Raw genomic sequence first — 13966 nt, forward strand, 5'->3', positions numbered from 1 at the left:
AGTAAAACTAAAATTAAAGTCGAAATAAAACTTAATGAAACAATAACCTAAAATTAAGCATGTGGCTTTTTTTTAATAAAATATTATATTTAATTAATGTAGGACCCATTAGTGAATACATTTGAATGCATTTGGGCAAGTACGTACTTCCCCTTCAGGCCAAATGCTTCCTTCACTTCACCAAATACATCATCTCCAATTGAAGCATTGCGGGTACACAAATAGTTACATACTGTATAATCCATCATTAATCCACCATATTTTTTTCTTTTTCAAATCAACCCACCATCCATTTCACACTTATCACTCATCCCCTCTGCCGTGAATAATTAGTTACTGTTATAAAAGAAAATAAAACAGAGAAAACCATATAAATACCATCACCAACCATTTACTCTCAATAATTATTTCCTCGCCAGCCTATCTACCCTCGCCGTAAATTAAACACGCATAGTGCCTCTTCTCTCTGCGGAAAAATACACACCCGCCACTTTTGTTACAAACCACCGCTAGCCTTCTCCGTTTTCTCGCCGGAAAAAGACCCAATTTTATTTAGGTTGGTGGCCTTCTTGCTCGATATTTGGGGTGAAGTTTTGGTAACAGTAAGTTAGGGTTTTTCTTTTTACTTTTTTTTGGTAATGGTTTGTTATTTAGTTTTCTCATAAAATTGAAAGTATAACTATCTGTTTATTTATGTGTTAGTATCTTGAAGAATTTGTTGAGTGTATCTGTTTCATGGGCCATCATTCTAAGTGTAATTAAAAGAAAATATGTGTGTATGTTTTACTTTAGATTTTTTATTTATTTAATGTTTATTATAGGGAAAATGTGAATATTTGTATTTGTGCTGTTTGTGTTCGGATATACTATAATAGATCTCGGTCAATTTTGTAATCATATGGGTTCAGAAGATTAAAGTGGTGTTGTGTTTATGAATTAAATAAATTGTGAGTAATTGATAACATTATATGGTCATATACGGGATTTGTTTTTTTTTTACAAGAGATGGCCCCTAACAAAAATAAGTTCATAATACATAAATCCAATTGATGTCCATTCATCCGAGATCGGATTCAGGCATATGGAAGAGTAGCAAGTGCGTGTTTAGGTTGATGTAGGATGGAAAAGATACACAAGCTAATGATAGCGACAATAGTTATGATGACAGTAAGAATATCGTGGCAGTGGAGATTGATAATGACAAGTTATGGGCTTATGAATCTTTCGGTATTTATTAAAAGAAATATGTTTTTGTCTAATAGTTGTAGTTTTGTAGAGCTATGCTTCGATTTATTGAGCTCTTGTTGTATGAGGTATCGTTTTGAGATACTGTTTTGCGATTCAATTGCAGCGGCCAATAATTTTTACCAGAGGGTATCGAGTTTGAAAGGTCCTCCAATAAGTTGGACTAGAAGTTTACCATAGAGTTAAAGCATCTTGCACATGATGACTCATTTGTTGCTACCGAGGTATTGTTTTTTAAACTATTTGGGCCTTTTTTTTAAGATATGAAGATCTTATGAGGTTGTTTGATATTGTTTGAAATTCACCGGGTTGATATGGGCAGTCATACATGATAAATCTTTGGGTTAACTTTTAACTTGTTAATGGTAGGCTTTGATGCTAAAAATAGATGAAATAACCGATCTGAATTTTGTTCCATGTATGATAACTTGCAGCCTCTTTTTGAGATCAGCTTGCCCTTTTAATTCACAAGGTTCATAACCCTAAAGGAAGTAGTATTTGGCTTCCAACAATTCAAATCATAGCCAGCTTCAATCTTTTGGTGTCATTTGTTGTGAAGTTAATGTTCTTTTGGAAAAATTAGGTTTTATTGTATTCCCGTTTATTGAAGTTTATATTTTTTTTTGTTTCTTACCTTGTGTGTAAAAAATGCTTTCACCGTCGTGCAGTGGTGCAGATATACCTTCAAGGTGTGAGGTTTCACATGATGCATTGGCAAATATCATTTTATGGCTGGCCAGGTTTATTGAAGCTCATATATGTATGTTTATGTATCTATATTTCTATCTATATGGTTCAAACCCAAATGATGAACAAAACTTGTGTTGATGATGATGATTTAGATCAAACTGCGTTTCTTGAAGTAGATCTTGGACATATATATGTATGTATAAAATACATTTTATTTACTTTCTTATAGTATAATGTAATAATCTTGGTTAAAAGAGCCTCAAAAATAGTGTATGCATTTTTTTTACTGCTTGGTTTTTGATGGGGTTTTAAATTTTTTTTTTTTTAATGTAGAAATTACGTATATAATAACGGGTAGCTTATGTTCTTTGTGGAGATAGGGGTTTTTTCGAGTAGGAAGGAATAGAAGTAGCTTGTACAAGTAAAGTTGTATGTTATTTGTGGTGAAATAAATCTGCTCGAGACTTTGGAACATGGCGATATTATGAATTTTTGTACTTGGTCGATGCTACTAAGAGGAACATCAATTTTCTTAACACTTAACAGTATGCTTACTTCTCGTACTCTTAAACGGTAAATTCTCTTTTTGTTGCTTTCCAAGCTTTTTTCGTAAAAAAACAATATTTCATGTATATAATTGCCTGTTCCTTGTGTATGCAATAAAGTTAATTCGTGGGACTCGTTATTGAGAAATTGATGATAGGCCGATTATCCATTTTGTGAGCAATTGGATTGTATTGTATATTCTACTAATCAAATAAATGATGTTTTCTAACCATAGAAACTTTTATGGTGAAATGTACATGATGCTTGGATGTGTGTTTTTGCCAAGTGACTATCGTGATTTAGACAATTAAGGTTTGGATAACCACTCAATTAAAGTTGGAGATGCATACATTGTTTACATTTTAGAGTTGTTTGGTCCCATAGGTGATCAAAATGTGCTTGGCCTGCTAATGAATTGGTTAGAAAAAAGCGTGAAACCATTGTAGCAGTTAAACCGCATTCTGGTCTATGCTTAATATTTAGAAAAATCGGTCCTCGGATCAGCCTCGGTCGTAAATTAGCTTAATCCCTGGGTATTCTTTGATGGTGCGTTTTATCGCGTGTACCACTATTCTATCTTGAAGGTCTTGGTTTTAAAAAGCGATAGGCTCACAAAAGCGATAGGGTACATTTCAGAAGTGCGAAGCGCTAAGCGCAAAAGCGGCGAGCTTTTCGTACGCAAGGCGCACTGTAACATTTGTGATTTTTGACTTAGTTGACTTGTAATTTAATGTAATCGAGAATGAATGAATTTGTTGACTTATATGGATTTCCGAACGTTTTGTTGTATAGTAACTTAACGTGAAGTCTAATTGTGTTAAAACTCTCATTTTAGCGTTTAAATGGTTAACGTTTAGCTATTTGTCGGAATTAGCGGAGCGGGAGCCCAATAATGGACTCCCTAGGCCAGCCCCCATCCTCCACACCCACCACATTCATTTCCCCCTTACCCTTTTTTCTTTCATCTCATTACTCTTCCTTTCTTTCTTTCAACCACCACCCAAATCCATCATAAATTCTCCATAAATTTCCCCTAAATCTTGTGTTAGTAGTGGTAAATTAACACAATCAAGTAACCTTAATAATAATAATAATCATCTTCCAAGAAAAATTAAGGATTTAAAGGTGTTTATCCAAGTCTTTGCCCTAAAACCGAATTTGGAAGATTTCGACTCCTTTGGTAAGTTAAACTCATCTTAAATCTCCATTTTAATGTTTAGAACTTCATTACTAGTCATGTCTAAGAAACCCTTGGTCGAAATCGGGTTAAAACTTGAATTGGGTCAAATTAGGGTTTCATTAGGGTTGATTTGGGTCAAGAACGATTTGGACATGTAATTGTGTTATGGGTTTGGATTTGATTGATGAAACATGTTTAGTTATACTTAATGATGTTTATTTGAGCCTAAAAACAAGTCTTGAAACACCACAAGTCGATTTGGATGTCAAAATTTGGGTTTGGGTTCGTTCTTGTTGCTGTTCTGCTGCTCTTTGGTTTGAGATATTGGCCACTGCGACGCAGTGGAGTGGGATAGCCACCGCTGCGGTGCAGTGGCATTCTCCTGATCATTTTTGGTGTTTTGGGTCTCACTGCGGTGCAGTGGGACTGTTTGGTCCTCACTGCGGCGCAGTGAAAACTTGCTGCCCGAACGATTTCTTTTGCCAACTTCAAACGCTTATAACTTTTAAACCGTAAGTCCGTTTTAGGCGTGAAACATCCGCATATTTTGACCCTTTGATTTTTATGTAAAATGCTTAGTAAATTTAAATAAAGAATGATTTAGCTCCTTTGAGATTAAATGATGGGCAAAACGTTTAATGGGTCACTTGACCACTCGTTGAACGGTATGATTTTAGACGACAAAAAGGGGCAACGATTTATTTGAGCTAGTAGTGTGTGAAGCGGGTCAACCCATGACCTAAGACCCGTGACCCAACCCCATCCCCCTTATCCCCCTCCAACCTCCACCATCCCTTTCATTTCCCCATCTCTTTCTCTCTCTATCTTTCTCTCAAGAACACACACACACACAATCTCTCTCTCTCTCTCTCTCTCTCTCTCTCTAAATGCTCTTCATCAATTAGTGTATCTCAAGCTAGATTAATGCAAGATTAAGTTTCATCACCATCTCATCTTCATCATATCAAAAATTCGGGTTTTGAAGTCCAAGGATTCTCCCATTCGGGTCAAATTCGGGTTTGAGCACGAGGTGAAGGTTTTGGTAAGTTAAATTCATCCCATAGTTATCATTTCATGCTTATTTACATATTTCTAGTCATTTTGATGGACCTTGGGTCAAATTGCAAGTCAAAAACGAATTGGGTCGAAATTAGGGTTACAAAGTGGGTAAATTAGGTTAAATTCGGATTTAAGCATGGAATTGTTGTTATGGATTGAGTTTTGAAGTGGGTTGTGTCTAATTTCGCTTATACAAGCTTCAAAATGGTCAAAAACGAGTTTGGGGTCGATTTTGAGGTGAAAACCCGTTTTGAGCAAGAACATGCCCAGGTGTGCCACATTAATAATGCATGTGCCACAGTTTTTGTGTAAAGTCCGAACAGAGCCAAATATGTTCCACATGCATTTATGGATGTGCCGCATATTTGCCCAAAAACCTAAAACAGTTAAATATGTGCCACATGCATTTCCTACGTGCCACATATTTGCTAGTTATGTATATTTTGTGTTTTAAAGTGTCTAATCCTTAGTTGCTTAACCCAAATTCATTCTTACATCTTAATGATTCATAACAAGGCGCGTGTAACGCTTTGATTTATCCGTCAAAAGTTAGTGTCAAACCTTAACTTGTGTTCGACAAAAACTTTTATATCTTTACCCAAATGTTCTAGATTCATCTTATAAACCATGTTTGGGGTTGTGGCATAGTGTATGATATAATGTGATGATAATATGTTGATGTAATAGGGTTGTGATCGTTGTGCTCCTCACTCACCCGCTTAAGCTCACGACATCTAAGGCTAAGGTGAGTTCCGTAGCTCCCTACTCGCTTAAGATTCGGGCTGGAAAATGTACAACGTATACCTATTTACGCGCTTTACACGCTACATATACTTATATATGCGCTTTACACGCAATGTATACTTATTTACGCGCTTTACACGCAAGCTCACTTATCTATGTGAATTACACACATGCAAACCCTTTACGTGACATGGTTGGCTTACATTTGATATTTATCATGGCACATGCATACATACGATACGTGACTTGGACATTTACATCACTTGTGCTCATTTATTACACGTAACTATTTTATGCCATATGGTCTTATTGTGATTAGACATTGTGACTATCGACAATGGTTCCTTGTGAACCATTTCTACGAACTCACCAACCTCGTGTTGACTTGTTTAGTACACTTTTCAGGTAATCAGGTAATCAGGTGAACTCAAGACAAGATGTATGATTTGATAGATTGTTGGACTCGGGCTTAGACTTACATAGATCAAGGATTCACATGCCCTTCTTTTGCATTATGTTTAGGATCGATCGCCATCTTTTAGATTGTTTTGTAAACTTGTGATGGCTACTTGCTCCTTATGCATTTTGTGTTTGTACTTGTCTTAAACTTATTGAATTCACCGAATTCATTTATTTTCATTTAGTTGCCTACGATAATTCCATCATGTGCTATTTAATTTCCGTAATATTCCGGGCCCTAGTTCGGGAAGGCGTATGACCTATCGTTAGAATTGTGTGAGAGTCTAGTTTCTCTTAGTATCATCCTTTTTATGAGAATCTAACACCATTCTTCCAGAGCCCCTCGTTTCTCCAATCGTGTATTCATCGTCCGACCTTGGGGTGTCTTGGAATGGCCTAGGGTGACGTATATGGTAACGTAAGCTATAATGTGATGATGAAATGTTGTTATAATAGGGTTGTGACCATTGTGCTCCCCGCTTACCCGCTTAGTCACCTTCTACCAACGTTCAAGGCCAAGGTGAGTTTCGTAGCCCCTACGTTTACGTTATTTGGGGTGGAAAGTGTACTCGTTTGTTAAATGCTTGTCAGTTGATATGATTGATTATGATATTGAACGAGATGATGATTACTTACTTGTTTTGCTTGTTCATGTGATTGCATGTGTTATGATTACGCATTGTTCATCATGTAAGTCGTGCCGGTTTATTACGCATTATTTATTATGTAAGTCGTGCCAGGAACGTATTTTTACGCATTGTTTATCATGTAAGTCGTGTCGGTTACTACGCATTATTCATTATGTAAGTCGTGTCAGGAAACGTATTTTATGCATTGTTCATCATGTAAGTCGTGCCGGTTATCAATATTGTTAAACGTTGACTTGTGTTGATTTGTGTGGACATGATTAGGTATACTAATCCTCGTGTAACATTAATGGTTGCTATCCCGACACATTTGATCTCTTTATCTAAACTTACGAACTCACCAACTTTATGTTGACACGTTTTAGTACACTTTTCAGGTGAACAGGTTAATGGAAGACATGTTGGATAATGATTGATTGTTTGCATGCTAGGATTGGACTTGGACTTTACTGTGAATCTGTGATTCATTGTTCCCGCTTATAGGTTATGCTTAGGATCATATACCATCTTTTGTACCCTCTTTTGTAAACGTTTGATGGTCGTGCTCTTTATGCATTTTTGAATGGTCATGGACTTGTATTTGATTAAATTGTATGGATTACCAATCCTTTTAATGCATCTAGATTTGTCTCTACTTAATTTCCATGTCATGCTGTGCTTTTCTTGTGATATCCCATTATTCCGCCTTGTTGGGGTGTTACACGCACACTTATGAAGAAATTTTATAAATTATTTATAGAGTATTTGTAACACATAAATTACAAAAACAACATCAGTAAGATACTCGTTTAAGTCCGGCTTCGATTAAATTTGGTATTTATAAAAAAATTCTCAAAAGATTGTTGTTCTCGTTGAGGAAAAAGAAAGAAGAGATCAATCTTGTTGTGAAAGAAGAAGTAAGAAAAAAAAAATTGAAAAAAAAAATTACTTACTTTTATAAAAAAATCCTCTTGTGTACAAAAAGCTCACGCTTTTTAGTGCTTTTTAGTGCCTAGTCTCACAAAAAAAGCCTAAAAGCGCGCGCTTTCTGTTTACCCTGCGCCTTGAGTACCAAAAAGCTCTAAGGCTTGCGCCTAGGCGCGCCTAGCGCTTAAGTGCGCCTGAGGCGCGCTTTTTAAAACCAAGTTGAAGGTACACATTTAGGCTTTTAGTACATCTTATGCTTCTACTATGATTTATTTCTGGCTCATAAATAATTCTATTTGTGATATTGGTGTAGTTTTGTTCCTAGATATAGTTTGTTCATAGAGGCAACTCCTTGACTGAGTAAACTAACCTTATTTTAGCTATTGTTGATTATTCAGCCAAGTTGAAGCTCCTTACCATAGACGAGGTATGTGTATATTTGATGTGATGACAGTAAATCGCTTTGGAAAGAAAAAACAAGAAACATTTTTTTGAGAGAGAAAGAGACATGTGACTCTGAGATGAGAGATAGAACTGTCCAGGTTCGTGTTGGTGTGGATGGTGACAATGGAAAACTAAGAATTGCAACCACTGGGTCAACAGCTAAGATTGAGGCACAACTCATGCTGTAATATACAGATGACTGCATCAAATGGTAAACAACTTTGAGGACGTGCCTGTTTCAGTTTCAACTCTTTTTGGGCCAAATAAACCATCCGAGTTTCAATGTTTATCATTAAAGGTAAAAACTAGGGAAGTGATATATTCACAACAAAAATTTACCATTTACAACAAATACATGTATTTACTATACAATGTACAACCGTTTGAAGCAGACAATCGTTGTAGATGGCAAATTTGAGTTGTGAATATATCATTTCCCTAAAAACTAAGCCAACTTGGTCAAAAGTTAGTGACATATATCAGTTATATTACTATTTACTTTAAATTAAGATTTTTAAGAATTGGTTAACTTTCATGTTTTATTTTATTAATGGGTTTTTTGGGCAATCTGCCCAAAAAAAAAACATCTATATATAAATTGGAAATTAGACCAAAGTTGATTACGTTACGCATTGGCGGCAACCTTTTTATGGCTGGCCAGGTCTATTACTTTTACCCCATTTATTAAATGTATAATAGATGTTCCCTTTGTTTGTAAATTCATATTTTCGTATAACTAATTTTTGGCTTCTGTTTGAACTAATGGTTCACTCGGATTTGGATTGTTATTAAGCTCCCGCATTAGGCAAGTGTTTCACTTGGATTTTGTATTTGACAACCATGTTTTGTACCTTATGTTCTATTAAGCTCTATGAGAATACCTTATAACCTGAAACAGGTGTTGTGCATTTCTATGTTTGTTGTCTATCTGAACATGTTCCCTTGTGATTTTCAGGAGGTGTTTATATCCTATACAACCATATATTAGCCTTCTACTTGCTCTTCTTCCCTTGGTTGAGCTGCATGTAAGATACTTTATTTTTTTTTAATTTTGTTGTAGTTTTATCAGCCTTCACTTTTATATCACAAGAGTCTATCCATCTTCTATCATCATTGGGCAATAATTATTATTCACATTCTAGAATTCCATATTATACATAATACACTTTTTAGCAATTCATCTTTCTTTTAACCACATTGATCTATTTAAATGTTGCGTCTTTCTTTTACGCACGGGAGACTTGATGGACGGTTCCCCATATAGGCCCTCATGTGCTATGTATTGGTGCTTTGGTTGCTGTTACCAGAGTCATTAATCATATGGAGTTCAAACTGGAACAGCTCAAGGACCTTTGGCGATCAATACTCATAACAGTTGCTATTGGTGCATACACATCTTGTTTGTAAACACTCTCATCAAAATGCAACATGCTTCTATGTGATTTGGAAAGTATGTTAAAAGTCATTTGTGCTCCTTAAAAGGTTTTCTGATGATTGATTTCACGTAATATTTTGCATTTTCGTAACATCTTGTGTAAGATAACTGATGTTGGGGCTTGTATCATAAATGGATCCAAGTCAATTCAATATAGCTCTGTTATCCTAATTTACTGTATTGGTCCAAATGTCTATCATATTTAATATAGTTCTGGTTTATGTGGTGTGTGTAACAAGCTAACACTCGAGAGATTATCTTTACAAATAGATGGGGATGCAACACACGAAGCTTCTTTTGCACCGACTTTAGTGGGCCGTGCATTGCACGGCCAAATACACGCTAGTATATACGCATGGAAAATGGAAATTTGTGAGAGAATTAGAAATACCTGTAATACAGTAATAATTAGTTGTCTAAAATGGATTCCTAAATAATTGGTTTGACCAATAATAATCTTACTAACATCGCCCTTTACAATACTACCTCTTTTTCTTATACTACCTCTTTTGACTTTTCCTCAGATCTCAAGTCCATCACTTTGACCAGGTATATGATCTCACTTTGTTATTTGATCTGCTTGTTAATAGTATTAGCAATTAGATCTTATTGTGTTTTAATGAATTATGATTATATGTATGTGTGTGTATATATATGTATGTATATTTATATGTATAGAATAGAATAGATTAGAATTTGTGTTGTATAATTATCAGCTGTTTGAGCTATTAGTAATTGTTAAAAAAAAACTGCATAGTAATGATTATTATTAAAAACTAGAGAAAGTGCCGCGCATCGCGGATGGTGGGGTGATAGGTCATAGAAGGTGATAAGTCATAGAGTGTGATAGCAAATGCTTTATCCGTACGGGCTTTGCCCTCGGATTTAAAAATTCGTCGAAAGTATATCGAATGACATCTCTTATGAAAGAACATGAAATTTTAAGAACACCCATACAATTTTTATAATTTATCGATATACGGTTTTTGAGATAAAAGATTTTGAATGAATTAGAGGAATAAAATAATTTATGGAGGAGAGAAAAAAAAACTGAGTGGTTGAAATTTGAGGAGAGAGAGAATAATGAGTGGTTGAGATTTAAGGGTTTATAGGTAAATTAGGTTAAGATGTTTAAATTAGTGAATATAGAGGAGGGGTAGTTTTGGTAGTTCAAATCATCTATTGAGATTTTAAAAAAGGGCAAAATGTTTTATAAGATAGTATAGATATAGATATAGATATAGATAGTATAGATTTAGATATAGATTCGATTAGATATTGGAGTATTTGTTTTTTTTGATTTAGTCATAATCTGTAGGAAATAGTTTACATGTGTTTGCATATAGTCTAGTGGTGATAATTAGTTTGTTTTTACATTACATAATACATGCTACATTGCTACTCTGTGCAAGCAGTGGCGATTATTAGTATGGAATGTTCTTTTCTTGAATTATTTGGAAATTTCCAGGCTGTTGTCGATAAGGGTGTGCCTTATAGTACATAAAAAAAGAGCAGAATTCAGAATCATAATCACTATCATCAAAAGAGTCGAAAGTTGAGTGCCAAAAATACTCGACTTCTGTCACGTGGACAAAGTTTTTGGATTTCACACATTTCGTTGTAAGTTTTCATCTTGTCAGCTGTTAGAACGGATTGTGTTAAATTATTGTGAATGACATTGGGACTTTTACATTAAGTTATGCTTTATAAATATCTTAATATGGTCTCGTGTCGGGAATCATTTCCTTCTCTGCTCGATGTAACTAAGTAACTTGGATATGTAGTTTTACAAACTGTGTTCTTTTCCAGTATCATTTTGAGCTTTATATTCTTTCTAAATTCTCGAATTTCCCCTAACCAGAATATTTTCTTAGGGTGTTACAGTTAAATTAAAGAGTGTTTAAATCCTTCTTCTGGACAATGAAGAAGGCCTTCGATCAAACTGTCAGGGACCTGTACGTCTAGGCTATTTTTTCCGACATATTTCAAATACAAAGTATTGATTTTCTGATTCTATTCTTGCAGTAAAAGAGGAGTCAATAAAAAAGTTATTAAAGTTCCTTCCATAGAACAAAAGGTGATTTATTTTATTCTTCCTTATAGCTTATGTATATGAACGAATTATAAATGCTTCAATCTATGTTTCCCTAGGTTCTTGATGCAACTAGTACTGAATCTTGGGGTCCCCATGGATCGCTTCTCGCTGAGATTGCAATGGCTTCAAGAAACTAGTGTGATTTATCTGTATTTTTTACATTTACAAACAAATAACTTAGTGATTTTTCTTTTTTTGCCACAAAAAAATTTATTTCTTGTTGTATGCAGTCATGAATACCAGATGATCATGACAGTGATTTGGAAGCGTATTAATGATATTGGGAAAAATTGGTGCCACGTGTACTAGGTTTTATGCATTTAAAGAGTATACTTTAGGAAACTTTTTTAACGCTCCTTCTAAGCTAGTTCCCGTACCCCATATGATCTGCTTAATATCAAAGTTTACCCCAATTGTCCCACTCTCACATATCTTGATTCTCTTGAAGATTTTGAACTTAGACCAGTATTTATATGTCCAATCATTAATGACTACATTGTAACATAACTGGGGTTTTGTTTTTTAGCTTTTGCACCAGTATTTATTCATGTACATAATATTTAATGTCTAAAATACCCTTTAGTTAATGATGATGCTTCATGAGAAGTTGTAAAACTGGAATTATTGAATTTTTCACGGACTGACAACTTGCTGTCAATAATCTGCTCCAACCTGTCATATCAAACCTATGGGAGATCAGCCTAGTCTTCTAGATATTCATTTTGCTAACTATCTAGCATTTCCCTTTCGATGTTTGCACAATGGTTTATGCGTGCTTGTGTAATGATGCTTAAGGAAGCGTAAAATATGATCTATATCTATTTTTGTTTGTCTTATTGCAGAGAAAGCAACGAGAAAGCTGATGCTCAATCTCATGACGGAAGATAATTTAGTTTCCATTTCGTAAACTGATTCTTGTTGCACTTGTCCATCTATTTCTTGCAATTATTGGGATCTTGTAATTGCATGAATTGTTATCATTGCCCTAATTGAATAGTGTATATTTTTCTAATAGAGAAATGCTACATACACAAATAAATTACAAACAAATGGTTACAAACATATGTGTAATGCGATTCAGTTTGTTTTTTTGTTTGTTTGATTTTTTATATGCATCCAAGATCCAAACCATTAATTTGGTTTTTTTAAATACAAAAACCATAAAATCGGTTTTTCACTATGGGGTGGTATTGTGGTTTGGTTTTTTTCGGTTTTTTATGATTTTTTTCAGAAGATTTCCGCTCAAAATGTCTGACACAATATTAGAAAGAGAAATGTTAGGTTGACAAACAATTTACAAATAAATGTTTACAAACAAATTCTCAACCAATCAAATCAAGTTATGTTTTCTCTTTCTTCTTTTTCCTTTTTTGGTGATTGGTCCACATACTCGATCAAAGTTTATTTAAATAATCCATAACAAAATTCAATTGCTAAAATAATAAGAATAAAATCAAAAAAGAACTATCAAATTTAACTTCAAAACACATGCTCTCTTTCATTAAGTTACAGATAAAGATATATATTAATTAAACTAATATTAAAATTTGCATGAAAGCATGTAGTTGGATATCTTGCTTTTTAGATTGGTATAGTTACTAAATGATTGTTTTATAAACCATGTAGTTGAATATCTTGTCGTGTAGTTCTTGTTTAATCTCGTGTTTAAGAAAAAAAAAACAAACCCAAACCACTTAAAACTAAAAACCAATCCATAAAACCGAAAAAAGAAAACCGCTACAAATCATTTACAAATACTTTAAAATTTTAAAATCCCAACATGATGGTTTGGTGTTTGGTTTTGACTAAAAACCACACCATACTCACCCTAGTAATGATAAATATAATATATGTTTAGTTGGAGTTTTTGATTTACCTTATATTTTTAGAATCACATCAAAATCGGAACTTGTAAGCATAATGGATGACGACAAATAGCCTTATGATTTCGGATTGTAAACCCAAATTTTTGAATTTTTCATGTTAATAACTTATAAGTAATACAGAGTATAGGAGTTGAAAAAGTGAGAAAAAAAAAAAAGACAATTTATTAATAAGAAAACAATCAATCAAATAAGGTTATAATGTCTTTTGTATGAATATAAGCCAAAGGTTAGAGTTGATTTCTAAGTCTAATAAGGAAATTGAATCTATATACAATTAAAAAATTAATTTAATATAATAAATAAATTAAAAGAACTCGTGTCGATCAAAGATTACGCCACGTGTCCTTTCAAAAGCATCTCAATCCTGTTTTAGTTTATTGGTAGATAGTGTTAGAAATAAAGATTATTAATTATAAAAGGGATTAGTATTTTAGAATCTAAATAACTTTCAATGAATTATCATACGGCTGGTGTATCCCGACCAACATTTTTGGTATCTAGACCATATCGCTCCAAAATAGTGTGGGCCCCCCTGTCTTTTATGGTAAATCTGGTAGAGTAAAAGTGGCCCCCCGTCATTAATAGTCTGGTCGGGTTACCAAAAATATGGTCGGGATACCAGGCGCCTTA

The 13966-nt window shown here is 34.1% G+C and overlaps 1 long non-coding RNA gene across 5 annotated transcripts; it reads left to right on the plus strand.

The window, feature by feature from the left end:
- Positions 1-181: 181 nt before the first annotated feature.
- Positions 182-7077, plus strand: LOC122582889. Of its 5 annotated transcripts, none has more exons than XR_006321278.1 (5): positions 182-602; positions 1352-1469; positions 1914-2005; positions 2316-2508; positions 6948-7077. It is a non-coding gene; the product is annotated as an uncharacterized LOC122582889 (long non-coding RNA). The 5 variants fall into 5 exon arrangements; XR_006321276.1 differs by lacking the exon at positions 6948-7077 and adding an exon at positions 5870-6103; XR_006321275.1 differs by lacking the exon at positions 2316-2508.
- The last annotated feature ends 6889 nt before the right edge of the window (positions 7078-13966 follow it).

The sequence above is a fragment of the Erigeron canadensis genome, chromosome 9 (genome assembly GCF_010389155.1).
Source record: "Erigeron canadensis isolate Cc75 chromosome 9, C_canadensis_v1, whole genome shotgun sequence".
Classification (NCBI taxonomy): domain Eukaryota; kingdom Viridiplantae; phylum Streptophyta; class Magnoliopsida; order Asterales; family Asteraceae; genus Erigeron; species Erigeron canadensis.